Consider the following 22,724-nt stretch of genomic DNA (forward strand, 5'->3'; position numbering starts at 1 on the left):
TCTGATCACTCAACTCTTTAAAAATACTAAAACAATCAACCTTTCCCAAAGGGATATTAACATCAACTTTATTCTTCAGAAGGGACTCTTTGGCCAATGAATCTGCGATCTCATTACCTAAAATGCCAGAGTGCCCAGGAATCCAAGTGAAGGTTACACAACAGCCAGCTGACTCAATGTGATGGAGGCAAGACAGAATCTCTAGCACGAGGTCAGGACGAGCTCCTCCTGAGGCTCCGCCCATCAAAGCTTGCAATGCAGCTGCAGAATCAGAATAAATACGATACTCAGAAGGTCTGTTACTTTGTACCCACTCTAACGCCCAACATATGGCTGACAGTTCCGTCGAACATACAGAAGAACAATTAGTAACACGGGTACTCTGCCTTATCTGATCATTCATAATATAAACCCCAAAGCCTGCCTTACCAGAGCTTGGATCCCTAGACCCATCTGTAAAAATGTGACACATACTAACTGTATTCTGAGATATAAACCAATTTGCTAGATTGCTGGCTACAGTCTTATTCAGCCCCAGAAGGTCCAACTCAACATCAGGTACAGGCAAAACCCAAAAAGGAATAGGAGACCCCACTGGCCCTATCACCTTATTTCCCTTGACAGCCCTTTTAGCGACCTGCCGGACATCAAAAAGGAAATTAGATTTATCCTTCTTTTTAGTAAATTCATAACTCTCTTCCAATAAACACTTCGCGGATGAGTTATGCGCAAGTCCTGACAGCCTGGCCCAGTACTGAAGACCCAACTTCTCTCTCCTAACACTCAAAGGGGTCTCTCCCATTTCGACTAACAGTGCTGGGATAGGAGTAGGTGTAAAGGCACAGATTCTTAGGGCTTTTGCTTGGATCCTATCAAGCTTGAGAAGTCTGGATTTAACCGCAGCACCAAAAACAAAACAACCATAATCTAGTGATGACCTTATCATTGCTCTATAAATCATGTGCAACGTTGACCTTTCTGCCCCCAATCACTACCAGACAGACTACGAAGTACATTATTAATCTTTTCACATTTCACAACAGTTTTTTCTACATGTGTACACCACATTAGTTTTTCATCCATCCACATACCTAAAAATTTAAAAACTTTCACCCTCTCTAAAGGACAGCCATACATGATAAGGGTTATGTCTGGGATTTTCTTTTTAAGTCCAAAAATCATATAACTACTTTTTGATATAGAAATCTTAAAGCCCCATTTATTTGCCCACTGTACTATTTGGTTTAAGGCAATTTGAGTTTGTTTCATTAAAAACGCCATGTTTCTAACCCTCCTCCAGATGGCGCCATCATCAGCAAACAAGGACTTCCCGAATCCTACATTGATATCAGAAAAAATGTCATTAATCATAACATTGAATAAAACTGGACTAATAACTGATCCTTGCGGAGTACCATTAAAAATACTATTTCAGAAAATTCCCCTCCAACTCTTACTTGTATAGTTCTGTCACTTAAGAAATCTTTGATCCATATGAACATCCTACCACAAATACCTGCATTATGTAATTTAATCAACAATCCCTCTCTCCACATACTATCATAAGCTTTCTCAATATCAAGAAACACTGCAACTACTGCTTCCTTATTGATTATAGCACGTCTTATATCTTGGTCTAACACTGCAACTGAGTCCATAGTATTTCTTCCAATTCTAAAGCCATTTTGATAATCAACAAAGAAACCACCAACTTCTAAATAATAAACAAGTCTGTTTGTGACCAATCTCTCCATCACCTTACACAACACCACAGTAAGTGCTATGGGTCTGTATGACAATGGAGAGGAAGGGTCTGTTGTGTGGGCCGCCAGAAGAGGAGGTACTGCTGGCCCACCACCAGAGGGCGCCCTGTCTGGAATGCGGGCTCCAGGCACCAGAGGGCGCAGCCGCCTCACAGGAGCAGCCAGGGTGACAGCTGTCACGCATCACCTGCAACAGCTGTTACCACTCACCTGATCAGCAGGGGTACATCAGCAGGACGACGTCTCCACCTCTTTGCCGAGATACCGTTCTATCTGGAAGGTAACGTACTCAGCTGACTGCTTGACAGTGATCTTTTGTGACTTTTGTGCGTTGTTTAGCTGACTCCTTTTCCAATGAGAGGTGGAGGTGGTTTTCCTGCCGTGCGGAGTCCTGGGTGCAAACGCGCCCACATTTAATTGTTTTTTTGTTCCTCGCCAGCAGTACCAGGTCCAACACGCGGAGGCAGTGGCCACCTGGGAGTTCGGGACTTGGCGGCTCCAGTATTCCCGGGGTCTGGTGGCGGAGGAAATCGTGTGGTTCCGGTTCTGCTTTGGACGGACGTCTCCTATCTTCGAGCCTGCCCACACCACACCTTTTGTAAATTGGCTTTTGTCTATTGTTGTAATCTGTTGTATTTGTTGTGCCCATTCACAACAGTAAAGTGTTGTTATTTGACCTCCTCCATTGTCCGTTCATTTGCGCCCCCTGTTGTGGGTCCGTGTACCTACACTTTCCCAACAGGGTCCTTTCCTGACTTTAAAACTGGGAGCACAATAGCTTGTTTCCAAGCTTTTGGCAAAGTTCCAGCATCCCAGATATAATTAAAGAGGGCTAGAATCTCCATTAAGACTTCATCGTCAAGGTGTTGCAACAGTTTATAACTAATCCTATCTTGTCCTGGTGACGTGTCTGCACCAGCTTGTACTGCCTCTTTTAGTTCTTCAAGGGAAAAATACAAATTAAAAGCACAGTCATTTGTATCTACACTACCTTTCAATTTCCAACCTTCTACTCCAGCCTTATCCTTACTACAAATAGCTTCTCTACATCCACCTTTTAAAACTGGAATTGAAGAATTGTTTACCTTACCTGACATCTTATGGATTCTAGCCCAAACCTGCTTCACTGGGGTTTTAGAGTTTATTGTATTACAAAATGCCCTCCAGCATTTCTTTTTTTCCACTTTTATTGTCTTCCGAGCCAGAGCCCTACACCTCTTAAACTCAACATTTTCCAGAGTAGGATTCTTCCTTAAAATCTTAAATGCCTGCTTCCTATTTTTAACCACCTCGTCACAAGCTTTGTTCCACCAAGGCACAATAACTCGATTACGAGGACTTCTCCTACAAGGAATAGCCTCAGATGCAACCCTCACAATCGTTGTTGTTAAAGACTCACACATTTCCTCTATTGACCCGTTACTATTAACAAAATCCAACCCTTTAACTGTATCTTCTCTAAACTTTCCCCAGTCAGCTCGAGAAAAATCAAACCGAGCCACTCTGTCAAACGGGTTCACTACTAAAGACTTATCAAATGTACTTAAAACCGGAAAGTGATCACTACCAAGTGTATCTTCTAACACCTTGCACTCTGCTATCCTAGCTAAAGCTGGAGTAGCAAAGGTTAAATCTAAGCAAGAAGTCTTACCTGTATTTATATCAATACGTGTAGGGCTGTTGTCATTCAACACTACCAGGTTTCCATGATCTAAAAATTCCTCTATTACTGTACCGTTAAAATCCCTGTCCTGACTTCCCCACAGAGGGTCACGAGCATTGAAATCACCAACCCAAAGGGCAGGAGCACCTATTTTACTTAACACCTCCTCAAGCTCAGCGAGTACAAGGGGTTTACATGGGTTATAACAATTAACTACATGAATTTTACCCTCAGTAGTCCACACCTCAACAATCACACATTCAAGCGACACTTCACATTCACACCATTTGTATTGTAACCCCGTTTTAATAAATGTAGCACATCCACCTCCCTGCCGATCAACCCTGTCCTTGCGTAGACACTCATATCCCGGAATAGAGAAGTCAAGACACGGTTTCAGCCATGTTTCCTGCACACACAAGCGGTCTGGTTTAGCACTAAGATCTTTAATGAACTTTTTAAACTCTTGACCATTTGCAATCAGACTTCTAGCATTCCACTGCAGGATACAGACCACAAAAATAAAACTAAACATCATCTATATTGCCTTCAAAAGCCTTACCCAAAAGCCTATTGCCTTACCCTCTCTACTTTTAAGATTAGGCTTAAAACTTTCCTTTTTGCTAAAGCTTATAGTTAGGGCTGGATCAGGTGACCCTGAACCATCCCTTAGTTATGCTGCTATAGACGTAGACTGCTGGGGGGTTCCCATGATGCACTGTTTCTTTCTCTTTTTGCTCTGTATGCACCACTCTGCATTTAATCATTAGTGATCGATCTCTGCTCCCCTCCATAGCATGTCTTTTTCCTGGTTCTCTCCCTCAGCCCCAACCAGTCCCAGCAGAGGACTGCCCCTCCCTGAGCCTGGTTCTGCTGGAGGTTTCTTCCTGTTAAAAGGGAGTTTTTCCTTCCCACTGTAGCCAAGTGCTTGCTCACAGGGGGTCGTTTTGACCGTTGGGGTTTTACATAATTATTGTATGGCCTTGCCTTACAATATAAAGCGCCTTGGGGCAACTGTTTGTTGTGATTTGGCGCTATATAAAAAAATTGATTGATTGATTGATTGATTGAAAATCACATTCCCCTATGTCAAACCCTTCTTCCTCGTCCTCCTCATCCTCCTCCCCTAAGAGTGGTTGACTCAAAGGCTCCTGTCTTGTCCTCATAAAGGCATGTAGATCCTGGGGAGCATAATCCTTAATCCCCAAGAATCTTGCTGCAGCTTCCGATACAAACTTTATTATGTCAGACCTTGATTGCTTGCCACGGGTACCATAAAGAACATCAACAATAAAAGCGAGAAAAGCCTCTTTGTTAACAACAATCATCTCTTGACTAGAACTGTTAGATGGTGAACTACTGCCCTCTATCGGCACCTTCAGGGAATGTTTCATATTGCTTGGGACAGGACAATCTTTTTCCACTTTTTTAAGGGCCTCAGCGTAAGATATTTGTTGCTGTTGCTTCATTTCTTGCACTTGTTTGGCTTTTACAAACTGAGTACACTCCCTTGAAGATGCCACATGACTGCCTCCACAATTGCAACACCTAGGAGCCAACACTGAACAGGAGACAATGTCGTGGTCACCTCCACATTTTGCACATCGCCTGCCCCCATTACAGGAGCCAGCCATATTGCCATAATGCTGACATTTAAAGCATTGCAAAGGGGGTCTTTGGTAACTCTTCACTTGGAAAGACAAACAGCCCACAAACACTCTTTCTGGCAAATTTTTCCCAACAAATGTAATCAAAACTGGGGCATTGGGGTTTCCACCTTCATGGGCTTTAAACCGCTTTATGTCCCGCACAATACCTCCCTTAATGTTTTCTTTGATTTCACTCTCAGACATTTCAGCACACACGTCATAAATAACACCTCTTACAAGTTCGGTATTTTCTACAGCTAAAGCTTCTACTTTCTTACCCGCAATTTTCACGACTTTCTTTGCTCTATTCACTTGGTCCCTGTTTTTACAGAACACTAAAAGCACTCCGCTCGGTAAAACACGGGCATCAAGGCCCTCACCGACACTCTTAAGCGACTCAACCACCTTTAGTGGGTTAACAGCTCTAAACCCACCGCCGGTTTGATCTCTAAGCTTATAAATCACTTTATATTCCTCACTGGGCTTTGCCATCTTAGTAGACCTAGCACCTTCTTTGTCAAGCGATACATCAGCCCTATCACGCTTTCCAGCTAGTTTAATTGACTTCTCCCTCTCAAACACTTGACTCTCCCTCCCTCCACCTCCCGAGGAAGAAGCCATACAAACAACTCACACAAACATTCAAGCGACTACAATTGAAACAGGTATTGCACAACACACAACCAACAGAGAAGAATAGCGCAGAATACCGCTACCGGGCCTATACAGGCCGTCGGCCGATACTCCAACACCTTCCCACTCTATACCTACCCGCAACCAAGTCAATTACCCGTAATCCAAGCCAGAAATCAGTCTGTCCATAACCTGAAACACGACGAACAATATTAAGTAAACCCTCTTGGATTTCCTCCTCAGCCACCGCCGGAACACGTTACAATTGTTTGTGTGCTACTTCCAGGAGCACTTTTTCCATGTGAAAAACCTCCGTGAAAACGAACACAAACAAGTCCCGAAGAAGCGTCCTTCACTCAAAGCCAGCCTATTAACCTCGTCTATTTGCATATGCACTGTTTAATAACTATATAAAACCCTTCTTCTTCTTCTTCTTCTTGTAATTTATTGGCGGTTGACATCCGGAACGTTGCATTACCGCCACCAACTACGCAATTGTGTAACAACAGGAGTGGAGCGTCGATGAAGGAGTGACAAAACAATAACTACAAAAAAAAAACAAAACCTAGATAAATAAGGTCAACTAAATCCTATCAAAAAGTCCTGTGTCCTTAAGGAACTTAAACACAAATTTCCAAGCTGACGGCACAGAGAAGGAAAGTAGTCCCTCAAGAGAGAGCCTGGTCACCCCCAGTTCTCTGACCTCCCCTAGCAGAATACTTCTTTCTATGCTGTATGCTTGGCAGTCTAACAGAACATGATAAACAGTCTCCATTTCCCTGCTCTGGTGTCACTACTTCTTCTTTCGAGTTTATTGGCGGTTTGTTAACCGACACAGTGCATTACCGCCACCAACTGTACAATAGTCAACAAATTTAACTAAATGATAACTAAAATGTAATGTCGTGGTTCTCTCACACAACAGGCCGAATCTGTTTACACACATGTGCAGATAAAACAACAAACATCCAAACGCATCCTGCCACAATTCTAAATCAACTTCATTTTGATTAATATTATAAGACCCTTCAGCTGCTCCCTTGTTTGCACTCGGGGTCGCCACAGGTTTACGCCGGATGCCCTTCCTGACGCAACTCCACATTACATGGAGAAATGTGGCATGGGTGGGATTTGAACCCGGAACCTTCTGAACTGAAACCAAGCACATTAACCACTTGACCACCACCCTTGCTTGTTTTGATTAATATTAATTGATTAATATAGCTCCCCCTCTAGCTGCCACCTTATCATGGTGGGGGGAGTTTGCGTACCCGGATAATCCTAGGAGTTATGTTGTCGGGGGTTTTGTGCTTCCTGTAGGGTCTCCCAAGGCAAACAGGTCCCAGGTGACGGGTCAGACTAAGGGCAGTTCAGAACCTCCATGACCAGTAAAAAAAAAATCAAGGACTGAGACGTCGCCCAGTATGGCGGAGCCGGGGTCCCACCCTGGAGCCAGGCCTGGGGTTGGGGCTTGTGCGCGAGCGCCTGGTGGTCAGGCCTTAGCCCATGGGGCCCGGCTGGGCTCAGCCCGAAAGAGCAACATGGGCCCGCCCTGCTGTGGGTTCACTACCTGCAGAGGGGGCCATGGGGATCGGGTGCAGAGAGGATGGGTGGCAGTCGAGGGCGGGTGGCCCGGCGGCCCGGTCCATGCTCACAGCCCCTGGCTGTTGGGACGTGGAATGTCACCTTGCTAGGGGGGAAGGAGCCTGAGCTTGTGCGGGAGGTTGAGAGATACCGACTAGAGATAGTCGGGCTCACCTCCAGGCACAGCTTGGGCTCTGGTACCCAACTCCTGGAGAGGGGCTGGACGCTTCATTTTTCTGGCGTTGCCCATGGGGAGAGGCGGAGAGCTGGGGTCGCATTGCTTATTGCTCCCCAGCTCAGTCGCCATGTGTTGGAGTTCACTCCGGTGAACGAGAGGGTCGCGTCCCTACGCCTTCAGGTCAGGGACAGGCCTCTCACCATTGTCTCGGCCTACGGCCAAGCAGCAGTGCAGAGTACCCAACCTTCCTGGAGTCGCTGGGAGGGGTACTAGATAGCGCTCCGACTGGGGACTCCATTGTTCTCCTGGGGGATTTCAACGCCCACGTGGGCGGCAACAGTGAGACCTGGAGGGGGGTGATTGGGAAGCATGGCCTCCCTGATCTGAACCCAAGTGGTGTTCAGTTGTTGGACTTCTGTGCAAGTCACAGTTTGTCCATCACGAACACCATGTTCGAGCACAAGGGTGTCCATAAGTGCATGTGGCACCAGGACACCCTGAGCCGGAGGTCGATGATCAACTTTGTAGTCGTATCATCTGACCTTTGGCCACGTGTCTCGGACACTCGAGTGAAGAGAGGGGCAGAGCTGTCGACCGATCACCACCTGCTGGTGAGTTGGATCCGCTGGGAGGGGAGGAAGCCGGTCAGACCTGGCAGGCCCAAACGTATTGTGAGGGTCTGCTGGGAACGACTGGCGAAACCCTCTGTCAGCGAGGTCTTCAACTCCCACCTCCGGGAGAGCTTCTCCCAGATCCCGGGGGAGGTTGGAGACATGGAGTCCGAGTGGACCATGTTCTCCACCTCCATTGTCGATGCGGCCGCTCGTAGCTGTGGTTGCAAGGTCTCTGGTGCCTGTCGCGGTGGCAATCCCCAAACCCGGTGGTGGACACTGGAAGTAAGGGATGCCGTCAAGGAGTCCTACTTATCTTTGTTGGTAGGCGGGACCCCAGAGGCAGCTGACAGGTACTGGCAGGCCAAGCGTGCCAAAGCCCATGCGGTCGCAGAGGCAAAAACTCGGGTCTGGGAGTAGTTCAGGGAGGCTATGGAGGAGGACTATCAGTCGGCCGCGAAGAGATTCTGGCAAACCGTCCGATGCCTCGGGGGGCGGAAGCAGCTCTCCATCCGCACTATTTACGGTGCGGTTGGGGAGCTGTTGACCCTGACTGGGGATGTTGTCAGGCAGTGGAAGGAGTACTTTGAGGATCTCCTCAATCCCATCGTCACGTCTTCCAAAGAGGAAGCAGAGACTGGGGACTCAGAGGCGGACTCATCCATGACCCAGGCCGAAGTCACCGAGGTGGTTAGAAAGCTCCTCGGTGGCAAGGCTCCTGGGGTGGATGAAGTCCGTCCTGAGTACCTTAAGTCTCTGAATGTTGTGGGACTGTCTTGGCTGACACGCCTCTGCAACATCGCATGGCAATCGGGACAGTGATAGGAGAGAGGAGAGGAGAATTCGACCGATGGTCGAACCTCGGATTCAGGAGGAGCAGTGTGGTTTTCGTCCTGTTCGCGGCACACTGGACCAGCTCTACATGCTCCATCGGGTGCTCGAGGGTTCATGGGAGTTCGCCCAACCAGTCCACATGTGTTTTGTGGATCTGGAGAAGGCATTCGACCGTGTCCCTTGGGGCACCCTGTGGGGAGTGCTCCGGGAGTACGAGGTCCGAAGTCCTTTGCTAAGGGCTATCCGGTCCCTGTACAACCACAGCAGGAGCTTGGTTTGCATTGCCGGTAGTAAGTAAACCTGTTTCCAGTGCATGTTGGCCTCCACCAGTGCTGCCCTTTGTCACCGGTTCTGTTCATTATTTTTATGGACAGAATTTCTAGGCGCAGCCAGGGTGTAGAGGGGGTCTGGTTTGGGAACCACAGAAGCTCGTCTCTGCTGTTTGCGGACGATGTGGTTCTGTTGGCTTCGTCAAATCAGGACCTTCAGCGTGCACTGGGGTGGTTTGCAGCCGAGTGTGAAGCGTCCGGGATGAAAATCAGCACCTCCAAATCCGAAGCCATGGTTCTCAACCGGAAAAAGGTGCTTTGCCCTCTTCAGGTCAGTGGAGTGTCCTTGCCTCAAGTGGAGGAGTTTAAGTATCTCGGGGTCTTGTTCACGAGTGAGGGACGGATGGAGCGTGAGATCGATAGACGGATCGGTGCAGCATCTGCAATGATGCGGTCGCTGTATCGGACCGTTGTGGTGAAGAGAGAGCTGAGTAGGGGGGAAAAGATCTCGATTTACCATTCAATCTACGTTCTGATCCTCACCTATGGTCATGAGATTTGGCTCATGACCGAAAGAACGAGATCGCGAGTACAAGCGGCCGAGATGAGTTTCCTCCGCAGGGTGGCTGGGCGCTCCCTTAGAGATAGGGTGAGGAGCTCGGTCACTCGGGAGGAGCTCGGAGTCGAGCCGCTGCTCCTCCACATCGAAAGGAGTCAGTTGAGGTGGCTCGGGCATCTTTTCCAGATGCCCCCTGGACACCTCGCTGGAGAGGTGTTCCGGGCACGTCCCATTGGGAGGAGGCTCCGGGGAAGACCCAGGACATGCTGGAGGGACTACATCTCTTGACTGACTTGGGAACGCCTTGGGATTCCCCCAGAGGAGCTGGGGGAGGTGTGTGTGGATTGGGAGGTCTGGGCGGCTTTGCTTGAGCTGCCGCCCCCGCAACCCGACTCCGGATAAAGCGGAAGAAAATGGATGGATGGATGGATGATTAATATAGCATTAGCACTCATGCACACCCACAAACATAAAATTAGAATAATCCAGATTTAGAGACTAATACAAAGAAAACAATATTTTACTACAAGAGTCAAGACAGAAGTCAGACTACAAGAGCAAGAATTTTAGCTGAGGAAGCTTCTGCGATTTGAAGCGAAACGTCCTCGCGTCAAGCAACCCAGTCCAGTCGAAGATTCAAGCTTCTCTACTATAGAAACCACCTGGACAACTGAGAGCCTACACAGAAACTTCCCAAATAAATGTCATATATTCCTGTGAGATAATAAGTATATCTCATCTAAATAGTACAGAAGCTTGAATCTTCGACTGGACTGGGTTGCTTGATGTGAGGATGTTTCGCTTCAAATCGCAGAAGCTTCCTCAGCTAAAATTCTTGCTCTGGTGGTCTGACTTCTGTCTTGACTCTTGTAGAGAAGAATAATCAAGAGTCACAAAGGCTGGAGTTTTAAACCTAACCAGACCCCTCCTACCGAGAGGCAGACTGCTATAGGCTGGTGACTAAATAGCTCTAATTAGCACCTATTGTGCTCTAGTTAACACCCTCCTAATGACAGGGCAGCTGTCCCTCTCCTGATGGCTCCCTTGACGATGCTGCTGATGACGTGAATGACTCATTACCATGAACAAAAGACTGAAACTGCTTTGACCTGAGTACCCCATTGTAAACAGGGGATAAAGTGTGTCTCAGACCCCCTCCCCGGTTAAGGCTACATTTCAAACGTTTCACAAAGAATGCCTCCTTGTCCCCTCTCTCAAACCATTTCTTCTCTCTAGCTAATATTTTAACTTCCTTGTCCTCAAATGTGTGGTTAGTGTCTTTAAGGTGGAGATGAACTGCAGACTGAGGTCCACTGGCGCCCTCTCTGCGGTGCTGGTATAGCCTTTTGTGTAAAGGTTGCTTAGTCTCACCTATGTAGTGTTTGTTACAGTTTTCCTGACATCTGATAGAATACACTACATTGCTCTGTTTGTAACTAGGGATCCTGTCCTTAGGGTGAACTAATTTCTGTCTCAAGGTGTTAACCGGTTTAAAGTAAACTGGGATTTTGTGCTGTCTGAAGATCCTCTGTAGTTTTTCCCTTACTCCTTCTAAATAAGGGAGAGACACTCTTCTTCTTCTTGTCTCCGTCTCCTGTCTATCTGGTCTCTTTGTTCTCTGGGACTTCTGCACTTTGTCCAGGGACCATCGTGGGTACCCACATACTGTGAGGGCTTTCTGGACAAGTTGTTGTTCTTTAGCCCTTCCCTCTGCAGTTGTGGGCACCTGTAGGGCTCTGTGTTGAAGCGTCCTGATCACCCCGAGCTTGTGTTCAAGGGGGTGGTTTGAGCCAAAGAGCAGATATTGGTCAGTGTGAGTTGGTTTTCTGTAAACCCCTGTCTGGAGCTGCCTGTTCTCTCCAATCGTAACATCACAGTCCAAGAAGGCTAAATGGTTGTTTCTGGCATCCTCACGTGTGAACTTGATATTGGCGTCCACCGAGTTGATGTGTTCTGTAAAGTCCTCATCTTCCTGTTGGTTGATTTTAACCCATGTGTCATCAACATATCTGAACCAGTGACTGGGAGAGATGCCCGTGAAAGACGTCAAGGCTGTCTTCTCCACTCGCTCCATGTACAGATTGGCCACAATGGGGATACCGGAGACCCCATTGCACAGCCATGAATCTGCCTGTAGTAATTCCCCCTAAACAGGAAATACGTGGTGTTAAGACAGATCTCCAAGAGCTGGCAGATGTGGTCTGGTGTGAGTTTGGTCCTTTCAAGTAGAGACACATCCTCCAGCAATCTCTGCCTCACAGCTGAGACAGCCTCAGCGGTGGGGATGCAGGTGAACAACGAAGTCACATCAAAAGACACAATTGTTTCATCTGCCTCCAGCTGCAGGTCATTGATCTTGTTCACAAAATCTTGTGTGTTCTCCACATGGTGTTCTGAGTTACCCAGTAGAGGAGCCAAAATCCACTTGAGGTGCTTGGCCACATTGTACGTGATGGAATCTGTGCTACATACAATAGGCTTGAGTGGCACGTCCTGTTTGTGGATTTTGGGCAGTCCATAGATGCACGGAGTGGTGTCCCCAGGGTACAGTCTGTAGTATGTCTGCCTGTCAATGAGTCCCTCTTTCTCCAGGTTTTGGAGGTAGCTAATGATTTTCTTCTTATAGCCGCTCGTGGGGTCTGTCTTCAGACGTTCATATGTGTTGGAGTCACTGAGCAAGTTGTTGATCTTGGCCTCGTAGTCAGATGTGTTCAGGACCACCGTGCATCTGCCTTTATCTGCTGGCAGGATAAGGATGCTTTGGTCCTTTTGCAGTGCTGACAAAGCTTTCCGTTCTTCTCCTGTGATGTTGGACGGAGGAGGCTTAGCACTGTTCAGCACTGCTGTGACTCTTAGTCGGAGGTCCCCAGCTTCTGACTCTGACAAACTGTTATGTTTAATGGCTGACTCTACTGCAGTGATGTAATCTACTGTCGGTATATGTTTAGGGGTCACTGAGAAATTTAGTCCTTTAGCGAGCACATCCTTTTCTGTCTGTGTAAGAACCCTGTTGGAGAGATTCTTTACCCAATTTTCCCTGTTGTCACTAATTTGTCTGGGTGTATCTTTAAAGCTACTCCCACTGAAAGTACGCCTTTTCTGCACTAAAAGGATGTGACACTTCCTGATTTGCCGCTCCTTACTTTTTAAATGCTCAGACATTTGAATTTTAACTATGAACTTTGTGATCTTATTATGGGCCTCTTCCTCCACTAAAGTTTGTAACATTTTGCGCAGACTATCAAGATTATTTTGGAGGTCTAATATTTTAAAATGAAGCCTTCTAATTCTAAGACCCAAAATCCTCCTAAGATAACTGTGCTGGATCTTTTCTGCTGTGTGACCTGCTTCTAGTGCCTTTTGCTTCATGCATTTGGGAATAATGTTGTTTTGTTTGCATCTCAGGTTAAATCTTAAGTGGTTTCTAAATTTAGCTATCTTATATATATATATATATATATATATATATATATATATATATATATATATATATATATATATATATATATATCATCTAAATCAATTCTAAAACTCACCAGTAATAAATTATAAAGATAAGTGAAGTTTTAAAAGTGGCCGTAATAAATATTTAGGAAACCTAAATTTTTGGAGTATGGAGTTAAATTTGTCTCATTAATACTTGCAAATGCACAGAGTGTGATTTATAAATATCCTTTGATTTATATACGTGCTTTGTGATCCACAAACACAAATTTCTGATTTCTGAAATTTCTGAAACTAAGTTGGTCTGCATGAAGGACTTGTTAGGTTCTTTTATCACGGTGAGACCTCCAAAAGAATTGGACAGGAAACAGACTTCAAAATTTAGATGTTGTACTGAAAAGAATTGTTGTACCGGTACAGAGTTATCTCAGTGCTGGGATCTTGACCTGGCCGCATGCAAACACCAGGATCAAAGAACCCAGACTTTCTTTGTTCTCTAACTTTTATAACCAGCCTAAGCCACCCCCATATGGGTGGTCCTGAACCTGGCTTGAATCAGTGTCTATGTGAGCTGGCTGCAGGGTGGTGAAAGTGGGCGGTGTCTTCGCGGTGTGTTCATGGTTGTTATGTAAAAATCTTATAGTGTGTGTTTATGTATGTAGTGTCACACAATAAAAACAGAGTGTTCCATCATGCTGATTCTTTTTCCAAATAGACATGAATACTTTGGTTTTATCAATTAAACATATATAAAAAGATCAGATGGTTTCGTGAATTAGACAGCCGTAAAAGGATCTGATAGTTTTGCAAAATACAAGGATATTTTGGATGTGTGTCAGCCATTTTGTGTTATGCATCATGGAACAGTCTTACAACTCCCCCTGTTGACGTGACCTTAGTCACGTCACTAACGAAGAAGAAAAAAAAAAGTAAAAATGAGGTGCAAAAACAAAAACAAAAAATAAAAAGAGAAAAGAAGAAAAAGAGTAAAAATTACAATTAAAATACAAAAATAACAAAAAAAACACCCAAAGGTACATGTGGCTGTAGTTCGTACAATTTTAATTAGTTCGATTTCATTTTATTCTCATTTATGTTGCATCAAATCATAACTAAAAAAGGTAAGGTCTAACCTTACCTACCCCAAAAGCAAGCCAGGAGAGGTGACGACAGTGGCAAGGAAAAACGTCCTCTGAATGAATGAACGACAAACTTCAAGCTTTGGTGATTTGAACCTCGAGCAGACCAGACTCAAGGGGCGACCCTCTGCTTGGGCCATGCTACAGCTAACAATGTGTGGCTATACGGTGGAAATAAACATTAAATAGAGTGAGAAAGATAGGATAGAATATAATTAAACATTTCTGAGTCCATGAGCACAGTGGAACCATGTGATAGCTTTAGCCACAATGTGAGATCAGTTAATGTAGACCCTAATCGTAGACCCTATTCTGTCTATATCAGGTGGAAGGAGGTGATGTCTCTGCAGCATATTGTCCAATGGCGCCAGGGTCCAATGCCTCGGGCGAATCCTTTCAGCAACACCTGGAGACTCAAAACAGAGCTTTAATTTCATACATTTGACATGGGGGTGGTTTAAGGGAATCTTGTTCGCTATAGTGGTATCAATAGAATTGAGACCCAGGGTATTATGTCAGTATTTATATAGAAATGAGATGGATTTATTATTGAGTCCAATTCCAAAATAATAAAATATAAGAGTATGATCTCCATTTCAAATAATTATGGTGCCATTACCGTGAGCAGTATTATTGCAAAAATTGTTTATCATTATTCTAGTCAAAGAGAAACAAGTCTTGATAATCTGTCACCTGCACTTTGGTTTTAAAGCAGGTGTCTCCATTATTCAATGTACCTTTGTCATAAATGAGGTCATAAGCTATTATAGCTACAAGAAAAGTCGTGTTTTTGTGAACATGCTTGATGCAACTAAAACTATTAATAAATTGAATTACGGAAAAGTATTTAAAAAATTATTAGCCAAAAGTATTTGAGTCATTTCATGAGAATGGTTAGAATTGGACTTCAACATTTTTTACCAAATTGTATTATTTGTATGTATATCCCACAGAATTAAGGACATATTTAACTATCTCAGGCATTAGTTTCATTATTATTTTTGGTCATCATTTCAAAATGTGGTCTCTGTTATTCTTCAACCCCATTATGTGCACTATGGAAGCTGTCTAAACATGGTCATTAAATGTAAATCAAATGTTCCCCACACTGATTCAATAATTTGAAATATAAAAACAACATAAAATCTCCCTTTTTAAAATTCTAAATCTTGAAATGTGCTTATGTGTGAAAGCACTCTTGGGGTTTTTCATCAAAAATGTAGTGTAGTTGAAGTATTGTAAAAATCAGTGATCTTATGATAGTTCTCAACATTTTAGACAGTAGTCAACAAACATTACTCTTAAATTCAGTGTACAGGATTCTTTTAGCATTATATTTCATTATGCAGCCATAAGAAGGACAATAGGTATAAATTGCAAAGTGAATTGAGTTTTATTAACCTAAAGTAATAACAACTTAAACAGCAACAACAGCGTTACGACCCGTTGGCCTAACCTCGAAGATCTCTGCCGCGGAGCTGCTCTGGCTGATCTCTCTGATCTGGACTACTCTTTCACTCACGTCTTTGATTGCTTTCTTTCGCCTTACCTCTGCATTCTTTTTCCATTTCTCACATTCACTTTGCAGGTATCTCTCCCTTCTTTCAGGATCAGGTAGCAATTAATTAAAACAAAAACATCACCAGCAGAAGGGTACAAATAGATGTTCTGGTTGATATCAAAATGTATTGACTTTTATATTTTTATTTGGTATTTTCAAAGCAAAGTATACTTTCACTGAGGTCATGAAGGACATGACAAAATGGGTGGTGTCAAGTGAAAAAAATGTTTTTATTTCTCATAAGAAATTAAAATTTAGTTAAAGTTTTTACAATGTTGTAAAGAACATATTTCAACGTTTATATCAAGCTGTTTAAATATAAATTTCAGTGACCTGTCATGTTGTCTGCTGAAGTCCTCCACACATCTGTCTCAATGTGCCGAAAAAGTGCTGATGTCCACGTCTTCCGCAATTCCTGTGCTAGTCCGACGACATACCGGATCAAGACAGCATCCAGTTTAGAAATGAATGGCAAATTCCACTGCCACAGGAGTTTTTGTCATGGAAAGAGGTCATGGTGGAGCAGCATGGTGCAAAGCAACACCGTGATGAAGCCTAACAGGACATGTTCTGGCATGTCCAGCTCATGCATAATTTCTCGGATACTCACACGACTGAAAAGCAACCGGAAGCCGTCTGAAAGCCACCTGAAAGCCGTCCTGTGAGACCAACACCGAGGTGGTTTTGTCCCGCGCCATGAGCGGCACGGTGGCGCAATCCTCCGCTTCTCTTTCCATGAAAAAAATAGTAGAATGTGCCGAAAAAGTGCTGATGTCCACGCCTTCTGCCATTTTTGTGGAAGTCAGACGACGTCCCGGATCAACAAAGCCTTCACGTTGGAAATGATCTGGTTGTTTCAGCAGGGTGTCGGCCTGTCGATGGGGGCTGGGAGCGCGCCGCGCTCTCAGCAGTTGTGGGCCGTCCTTAAAGGAGCAGTAACACCCCATAATCTGTTTAATCCCCATAAAATCGTCCCTGAAAGCCATATTAATTTTCCGAACGGTGTCCACCTGGAGGTCTCTCACAGTTTCTGGAAAAACATTGATGCAGCAAAGCTCCAAATCGTTCAGACATTTATTCGCAATAAAAATCCGATGAGAGGGGTGGACCACTGCTCACTCAAAGCCTGCTCACAGGCGAATGACGCAACCGACAGGCGTGAAAAAACTCATGCATGCACACGAAGGTTCAAGCTTGGCTGATGCAATCACACGTGATTCAAATCCATATGGTTTTTGCAAAAAATAAAAAGGTCTGATACTTTTTGGACAGACCTCGTATTTATGGTATTTAAAGGCTTTGATTTCTGAAATAATAAAGTTCCTTAACTGGAGTCCCTCATTTTAAATAAGTCCTGGACATGTTGTGGAAGTTCTTTTTTTACTTTAAACATAACTTCTATTATGATATAGTCAATCAAATCCCAAAATTTAAAAATATGCAACTGGACAACCAATGGATTCGTCGGCTCACGATATGGTTTCTTACTAATAATTCATATAGTTACTGATTCAAACATTTATGAAACAGATAAGGCAGTCAATCTTGAATATACACTCAGCTCTGTGGATATCAAAGGTTTGGCTCGAGTGGCCCTGAGAAAGATTGCAGATATTATGCTCAATTCTGACAATGGTCTTGTTAGAACTGTGGATGACAAGCTAGTAATTTCCAGAAATTTGGAAGTTTATATGGTTCTGTCCAAGACTGCATTAAATACTCCAAGGAGATACGGTATACTAGTTAGGGAGGGACCGACCGCGTCACTGTTCCGAGGCTGTTAAACGTCATGAAAATTCACCTCAGCGTGCAGCTGAGGAGGAGAAGCCGAACACAGAGATTCTGTTCACCGAAAAGGGAAAAAGTCCTCAAAGTTCTGCGCATGTGCATTGCTGATGATACACCTATTCTAGAGTTGAAAGGCTTCGTGCTTCCAAAATGTTCGAAGTTTGCACAGCACGAAAACAGTGAGAGAGAGAGAGACAGAGGACCTAATTTTTTAAGTTTTACTCTTAACACTTGCCTTGACAATGTAAACATATGTCTTCCATAATGATAAATCTAGACTTGCATCTTTGACGCCCTTTCTGGCAAATTGTAGCTGAACCCCCAGGTCTCTTTTTTAAGAGAATCCTTATAAAATCAACAATAATGACAATTATAACATTAAAACAAACAGAGCTCTGGTATTGGAGTGGAAAAATATTGGTCTGGCAGATATCCATATTCAGGTATCGGTATCGGATCAGAAGTAAAAAATTGAGGATCGGTGCATCCCTAATACTAGTCAGTCTTTGTTGAGTGGCTTCATGTCAAAGACAGATTTTATAAGAGAAAAAAAAAAAAAACTGATTCCAATCAGGGATGGTCAGTTGTCAAGCAATATATTTTATTTATCTATTCTTTATTTTTTCATTTTGGCTTATACTTTCATTATGTTCTGAATTGTTGTTTTTTATTTTCTTAATTTCTTATAATTACTGTCCTCTTACCAACATGTACATGTTGTGGAGAAGCCTATTATTATTTAACAACTGTCTTCCCATCGACAGTCTTATTTAATATGTTTAACATGGGTTTTAGCCATGTATGTGTTCATAATATTTGATTATTTATCATTATTATTATCATTACTTATATATGAAACATTATAAATTTTCTAGCCCCATGGTCCATCAACAGACACAAATGGCCAGCACATATTTTATACATATATAGGAAATGAAAGAAATAAACTATTTGTTGGGTATTTTCTCCTCCAAACATTCTTAAAACCTTTGATAAGACAAACAGAGTCAAGAAACACCAGTGAGACAGAAAGTCAAATTAATCACGCGCGGAGTGCGGCCAGGCTGTACACCAAGGCTACACTAAAGTCTGGCCTGTTCTCCCGCTCTTTTTATTAGAGAGGCCCTCATTACATCATAAAACTTGTCCTGGGGGGGGGGACAACGCGAGACAAGTTTCTTCCCGTAACATAAACACATACGTCAATAAGCGCAGCTGTAAGGAAAAACAGTTTCTTTCTTTTACTCTTATCGTCGGAGGTCAGCACATCTCGTTCGTCTGTTGCAGTTATCAGCTGTTGTGCATCTGCCTGGAGTGTCCTGGTCTTCACACTAAGCATCACATCACAACAGTCAAAACAACCTTCAGGTCTATTACTCCCAGTTCATGACTGACCCCGTCATGCTTCACTCCCAGTCGTTAGCGGCTACAAAAACAAGTTGTATAATAATAATAAGTACATCCAGCTCTTCATTCCCAGTTCAGATTGACCCCAGCATGCTAAAACAGAGTTGAATAACACGTACATTCTCAGGGTTAGTGCAAACAGCACAACACCGTTCTCATGAGAAAGAAGACAAGGTACAAATGTTTAACAGTGATAACATATATATATATATAAAATCCTTAACATTTCCCACCTGTTTATCGCCTGTTAAACATATAGTAGTAGTTATCACCTAGCTTAGCACTTTTTTTTTTTTAGATTTTCACTAAGAGGTTCATCATGGTACGTAAAGCATCTATTTCAGTGTTTTTGAGCTGCTACTATTTTTTCAGTTACATTCATGAACAGACCCAATCGATAATTCAGTGTTTCAATCATTAATGAATTTTTTTTTTTTCCCACTCCTATCCAGGGGAACAATGAATGTGCTATTTTATCTCCTACAGACAATTTTTGGTCCTTTGGTACATCCGAGCCCCACATGTGATCATGTGGTAACACATCTGGGTATATCAATCTCCTCCGTCTGGTGCTGCCATTCTTCTCTGTGGAGGTCCTTGGCACTACCACATATGTATGGTCAGTCACCTGGGTAGGTGCACACACACCACCCCAATTTGGTGGGAGACTCATGTACAGTCTGGAACCACAAAGCCAATAGATGTCATCATACACCGAAGTACCATTTACAGGTGGTAGCAAAACTTACTAACATAAGCACATGATTCATCCGTTCCCCATGGACAGGAGCCTGTATAATTACATCCCCGTCCAATGTGATGAAGATAAGTACCATCCACATATTATGTTTTGGTTAGGACGTTTCTTAATTTTACCTACAGTTTTATTCCCTGTCCCGTAAAAGCAAATTGGGAATGGCCGTTGTGATGACAATTTAACGTGATGATATTTTTGCGTTTCCCTTCAGTCTAGTCAATGGAGCAGCACTTGGGCACGCTTGTACGTCCTCTGTTGAAATCCCTATCATATAAGTGGTTGCACTGAGGTAAGTGGTGTTACATCTTATCAGATTTGCTGAGAACTGCTGCCCCCGAAATACAGTTTGATTATGCATCCGTATGATAAGACATTCTGTCACCCTAGCAGGGTACGGTTTAGCCGTCAGAGCTGGGTGTGTTGAGGATATAGGTATTTGCGAATAAACATAACAATTAGTAACGTAATTCCATAGCCAATAAATGAACATATCTGTACCACATATTAGTATGGTATATATGAGGGTGTCCATCTGTCTCATTCACATTATGAATAAACCTCTTCTGACGTTGCTTGCGTTGTTCTCTGGCTCGGTCCACAGTGAGCTGCAATTCTTGGGTCAACCACCAGGCCAGGAATCCGAGGAGCACGAAACACACTAAGATCACAACGCAACCGGCTGCCCTACCAACAGTCCGGCAGCGGCGGCGCTGAGCACGCCGCTCCGGGGTCTGCTGTAGTTCAGTCATGATGGGGGGTTCCCATGATGCACTGTTTCTTTCTTTTTTTGCTCCGTATGCATCACTCTGCATTTAATCATTAGTGATCGATCTCTGCCCCCCTTCTCGGCATGTCTTTTTCCTGGTTCTTTCCCTCAGCCCCAACCAGTCTCAGCAGAAGACTGCCCCTCCCTGAGCCTGGTTCTGCTGGAGGTTTCTTCCTGTTAAAAGGGAGTTTTTCCTTCCCGCTGTGGCCGGGTGCTTGCTCATAGGGGGTCGTTTTGACCGTTGGGGTTTTTCATGGTTATTGTATGGCCTTGCCTTGCAATATGGAGCGCCTTGGGGCAACTGTTTGTTGTGATTTGGCGCTATATAAGAAAAAAAAGTTGATTGATTGATTGCTAGGATACAGTGTTGTTAACCACCTCACCTAATAGTGCAAGGATCTCCCTGCTTCACTGGCATTGAGACAATCTATTACTAATTAAATAGACTCCCTTTGTAGCCAGACTTCCCCTTACACTGTGGAGGCCGCCAACACACGCTGTATCTTACAGTGATGTATCCACGTTGATCTCTCCGCTATCTTTACTGCAGTTGGTGTTGTTAACAGCACTTGGTATGGACCTTCCCAACGAGGACTGGACCAGTTCTTCCTCTTAATCACTCTGATGAACACCCAGTCTCCTGGCTAGACTACTGGAAGGCCGTCCTGTGGAAGATCAAAATTATTCGGCAGTAAATGTGTTTAAGTTATCTCTTTCTGTGTTAATGTCTTTTTCATAAAATTTGCTAATGTTTGTTCCTCATCTGCTGTTTTAGTATCCATGTCAAAATTGGTAGACGATATGGTCGTCCATAAAGTATCTCAAATGGTGTTAACCCTGATGGTGTTGGTGTTATTCTCATATACAGTTTTACTAGGTCCAAACATTCAATCCAGGTTCGTTTTGTCTCTTCTATACATTTCCTTAATCTTGTTTTTATTGTGCCCTTTGTCCTTTCCACTAATCCTGCACTGTGTGGGTGGTAAGCACAATGATTTTTGAGATTGACCTGTAGCGCTTCTCCTACGTATTGCACTATTGTATTAACAAAATGCGCTCCATTATCTGAATAGACTGTTTCTGGTATTCCAAATCGTGGAATGATGTCTTTGCACAATGCCTTAGCCACTGTAAGTGCATCTGCATGTTTTGTAGGGAACAATTCTACCCATTTTGAGAAGGCATCAATTATGACTAAACAAAATTCCTTCCCTTCATGTTTACTCAGCTGTATATAATCCATATGAATCACTTGAAAGGGATATTGTGGTGTTGGAAATTTGCCTCTTTGGGGTCTCAAATTGCCTTGTGAGTTGTGTTTTGCACATATCATGCATGCTCTACAATGCTGTTTTGCATATGCATCGAACCCATAAAGACAAAAAATAGATTGCAATTGCGATATCATACCCCCTGATGAGACATGCGTCACGCCATGGCTCATAATAGCTGCCCATTTAAACATATTTTTTGGCAATATGGGTTTCTTTTGTGGTCATATCCGGAGGGGTGTCATATAGGAGAAAAATAGAAAGAGCTGTTGCTGCCTTTGCGGTTTTGTCAGCAACGTCATTTCCTTTTGAAACACTGTCAGAGCCTTTGGTGTGAGCCGCACATTTGCATATAGCAATTTGGTTAGGCAATCTCACAGCCTTCAGTAGTGCAGTTAAGAGAGTGGCATGAGTCACTGGCTTTCCAGATGATGTCACCATTCCACGCTCTTCCCACAGTTTTGCAAACACATGCACTGTGCTAAAAGCGTACTGGCTGTCTGTATAAATTGTTACAGCTGTACCTTTAAACAGATAGCAAGCTGCAGTTAAAGCAACTAATTCAGCTGCTTGTGCTGAAAATGACGATGGCAATGAAGCAGAATCCAATACTTCTGAATTTGTGACGACAGCATATCCAGATTGCGTTTGTCCATAAGCATTTTTAGTGGAAGAACCATCCACATACACAATTGTACTGTTTGGGATGGGTGTGTCCCGGAGGTCTGGGCGTGCTTTCGTACAGACCGTAGCTACATCAAGACAATTGTGCGGCTCACCATCCTCAGGTAAAGGTATCAATGTGGATGGATTCAATGTTGTACAGCGCTCTACCGTAAGGTGTGGTT

This window comes from Thalassophryne amazonica, chromosome 6, assembly GCF_902500255.1.
Source record: "Thalassophryne amazonica chromosome 6, fThaAma1.1, whole genome shotgun sequence".
Lineage (NCBI taxonomy): Eukaryota > Metazoa > Chordata > Actinopteri > Batrachoidiformes > Batrachoididae > Thalassophryne > Thalassophryne amazonica.